Source organism: Cornus florida, unplaced genomic scaffold, assembly GCF_030987335.1.
Source record: "Cornus florida cultivar Cherokee Brave unplaced genomic scaffold, ASM3098733v1 CherokeeBrave_3.0.0_Hap2_Chr05, whole genome shotgun sequence".
Lineage (NCBI taxonomy): Eukaryota > Viridiplantae > Streptophyta > Magnoliopsida > Cornales > Cornaceae > Cornus > Cornus florida.
The window spans coordinates 1,886,658-1,891,217 of NW_026775575.1; positions in this window are offsets into that span (position 1 = coordinate 1,886,658).

Genomic DNA, 4,560 nt, shown 5'->3' on the forward strand with positions numbered 1-4,560 from the left:
GTGTATTAAAATTGAAACATTTGAATAAGTATTAAAGATTTTATTTAATATTTATCTTAGGTGAAAGATTAATTCACATGGCCTTAACTAGCTTAAAATCAATATGTGTTAGCATATTAAATTAGGCCTTTGCATGCTCTCCAACATAGTTGAATTTGAAAGTAATTGGAGGTGTTTTGAAAATTAGTAATTATTAATTAATTTGATTAATTAATTTGCCCTAAGTGCACTATTCACTCTATTTAAATTCTGACTTGATATTCTTGACTTACATGCCATATAGCTTCACATATGTTTGATTTAGAATATTCGGTTAGGTTTTCAAACCTTTCATTTAATTAAACTTGGAATTGAATTGTGGCATGCTAAAAATTAAGCTTTGGTGTGGTTGTTCACATATATTAAATTGGGATTAATTGCATGAGTATTGTAACTTTTAATTTATATTTAACTTTAGTGAAATGTTAAGTCACATGGTCTTAAATTGAATGAAATAACCTTGTAATGTGATATTACATTAGTCCTTGGCATATTCTCTAAGATATGTTAAATTGAGAGCATTTGGTTAAGTTTGAAAATCTAGAGATCTTAATTAAAAGAATTAATTAAAATCTATTTTGTGTTCCCAATAGCTTAATTAAGGTTTTAACTTGATATTTGTATTGGCCATGACTTGTTTACTAGTATGTATTAAATTGAGACTATCTGAAGTTGTTTTAGAACCTTGGGATTTAAATTTGCATGATTTAATTAAAGTTCTACTTTGTTGTTCTAACAACCTAATTGAGTTTTAGAATTGATGTAGGTGATGACCTTGCCATGCCCTTTAACATGTATTAAATTGAGGTTAATTGAAATTGAATCAGAAATCTAGAGAATTTAATTGTGTTTATCTATTTAAATTCTGTCAATTTGCTCCATGATCTAGTTGTGTTTTAGAAGTGGTTTCTATATTCAAATCATGGACTTGGACTTGTTGTATATTCATTTGGTTATGTTTTGAACATTGAATAACATAGTTGCTATGTTTGTATTCATGAGAATATGTTTTCCCTATTGAATATATTGTTGCCTTGTGTAATGATTTGCACACTTCGTGTTTAACATCTTTCATGCATAGCGTGTAACGAATTGCACACTGAAGATTCGACATTCATCATATCATATTAGTTGTGGATTTAGAGCATGTATTGTATAGGTTTCCAAATTTGGTTGTGCTTAGTAGATAATTGATTATCTTGCATATTCCTGTTGATATATGCGTTGTTGCATAACTTGTTGATTTTGGAAACTTGGGGATGTCGTTGTTTGACTATGGCTAGGACGTGGTTCTAGTACGGGGGATAGTCCCTCTATATATAGTCTAGTGCGCACATAGGGAGGTTACCCATGGGCTAGTAACCCTAAAGTAACTATGTTGTCGGTCTGATCCAGCGTGATGTCCGAGTATCCACTTTGTTTGATTTCGCATTTCATTTTCAAGTTGATAACTAGATGATGTTGTAACTTGTTGTTTCTTATTTGTCGTTCCATTTTAAGTTACAGGATGTTAACTTTGCGAAATTGTGATTTATGCATTATATTGAAAGTTCCAATGTTGGTTAAATTGCATCGATATTGAAAATCATGTTTTGACGTTCTAATAAAGCTTAGGATTGATCCTATTGATTCATTTATAACATAAACGTTAAGTGGTATGAACCACTACTGTTATTTTGTGCTTTAGATTCTAAGTTGATGGCTTTGAGAACTTAAACCTTGTTGCATTGTATAACATGGTCTTTTGTTGTTGAATTGCATGGATAATGTGATTCTTGTTAACTTGTATTCAAATATGCTTTTGTTATATTGTATGGATTACTCTAGACCTAGTTCAATTGTATTGAAAATGCAATTCGTGTTAATATATGCTCAAGCATTCTTCTTGTCGTGTTCTTTAGATTATCCCAACCATGATTCGTTTCATACACGTATGTATATCATGATTCTTGTTGCTTAGACTCTAAGGTAGCTTAGGATGCTCCCCGAGTCTCACTTGGACATAGACGTTAGGTGGGATGAGCCCCTTTAACATGTTTCACCTTAAGGTGATAAATTTGTAAAATGCTAGGTCGATGCATGCTCATCTCCTACGAGTAGCTTTATGTTACTCACCCCTACGATATTGGGGCATATTTCATGTACGAAGACTTGATTCGTGAAGCCTAGCATTCCTTGGATGTTGAGTAGCTTTCAAGTTTCCATTTCATGCAAATGTTAGCAGGAAATGTCATTTTGTAGACTTATATGTCAAACTATGTATGTTTGATTCCATGTATGTAATGTGTACTTAAGTACACTCCTTTCAATGTATTTGATATGTATGAGATGAGGCCGAAGGCCAATGACATGTATATTGTATTCTATGCAACTTTTTAACTTCATGAAATGTTATGAAAAACTTGAAAAATCGCAAGTCATTGCTTCACCACGGTTGCATCGGGTGTGGGAATTCCATTTTCATTCTTTTATAGGGTCTTATTAATCTTGTATGAAGTGTGGCCAAGGGCCAAATGGTCATTTGATCCTGCTTTGCATTTTTGGATTCCATGTTTTCCATTCCAAGTCCATTTTTGCCTTTTTGCCCGTTGGGGGATCGGATTTTGCATCCGCTATATTTTTAAGCGATGGACCATTGTAGCGCGTCTAAATAGGTAAGTTACGTTTCCGTGCATAGTCGTTTCCGGGAAAAACCTCATCGTTTGTGTTTTGAGCCTCTTGTGAATTCATTTCGCATTTTTTTTGCATATTTTGATCTAGGGGCATTATGGACCTTTCACCTCAGTTGTATTTTCTTCTTTCAATATGGTCACTTAGAAAACGTGATTTTAGGGGGGGTTTCTTTTTTGTGTTTTTCTAGAAAAGCTCGTCTTGGTACCGGAAATTGATCGCAAAGTTCAGTTTTCTGTTATGCATATAGCAGCTTTTTAATCCTCTTGCCCTTTTCTGATCTAGGGGCATTCTAGGTACTTCATAGTGTTTATTTTTCATTTTCATCCGCGGTCCGAGTAGAAAACGTGATTTTGGGGGGGGGGGGGGTTTCTTCTTCGTGTTTTTACAACAAAAATCATCTTGATGCCGAAAATAATTCGCAGATCTGGAAAATCTAGTCGTTCTAGGTTTTTTTGGAAAAAGTGCTGATCTAAGGGGCATTTTGGGTATTTCACTTGTAAAATAAAATCTTCTCTTGACATGGGGGGGGGGGGGGGGGGAGGGTTTGTTCACAACTTTTTGCCAAAAAATGTGGTTTAAGCCCTCAAAACCACATTTGAAGTCCAAAAATCTGGGCAGGTCCTGCCCAGATTTGAACCCAGAAAATTGTTTTTTTTGAAACTTTGAGGCTTCATATCTTCTTCGTCCCGACTCCAAATCAAGTGATTTTTGAGTCTAAGTTTATTAGTTTTTGCTGGTCTATATAACGGTATGCACGATTGCATCAAATTATATCTTAAAAGACCATTTTATCCCTTGTAAAGTACTCTTGCCGCACTGATTTTAAACCCAAAAGTTGGTTTTTATGAAATTTGACGTTTCATATCTTCTTCGTCCGGACTCCGAATCAAGTAATTATTGAGTCTAGATTCATTAAATTTTTCTGATCTATCTAACAGTATGCTCACTTGCATCCAATTTTGTCTGAAAAGTCCTTTTTACCCCTTACGAAGTACCCCTGCTGCATTGATTTCAAACCCAAAAATGTGATTTTTATGAAACTTTGGAGTTTCATACTTTTCTCATCCGGACTCCGAATCAAGTGATTCTTGAGTCCATCTTGATTAGTTTTTCGTTGTCCTTCCAGTGGTGTGCTCGGTGGCACTTGAGTCCACAGTTTTCAGAAATGACTATTTTGCCCCTGGGGGCTTATTTGTCATATTTTTGGTCTTTTGCTTCCGCGTCAGTTCTCATTGAGTTCCACGACCTCATGGAAGGTCATTTTGACTTCTTGGAGTCTTGTTTTCTATTTTTGCTTCCGCATATCGGATCCGTTATCGGGTCAATCTTCGGTTCATCATAGGATACGCTGGTCTAAAAACCAGGGTCATCACATTAGGACCCCAGAATGCGCGTCATGAAAAACTGTGTTTTTGGCTAAGTGTGAAAAATGGATTTTTGAAATAATGATTATTTCAAAATAATTTTTCCCGGTAATAACTCTTTATACTTAAACTAGCCTAGACTAATTTTATCAGAATTTTTGACCAAGTCGACATTGGTCTACATAAGGATTCAATTTTACCAAAACAGTCAGAAATCCAAATTTGTACTAAAACTGAATTTCTACATTTTGATTTAGTTGGATTTCGATTTTCTAGTATTTTTTATTGAATCCAAATGGGGGGTACTTCCTTATTTACATTGTAAACTTAAAGTAAATGGACATATAAATTAAAGTAAAGACATTTACTTAAGGTTTGTGTAGATGTTGTGTAGATGTCTTATAGAGCACTATCTAATCTGTTAACTTAGAATAACTCATGAAGCAGCAGTTTCATTTCGGCAGACCGAAATGCATAGGCAAGT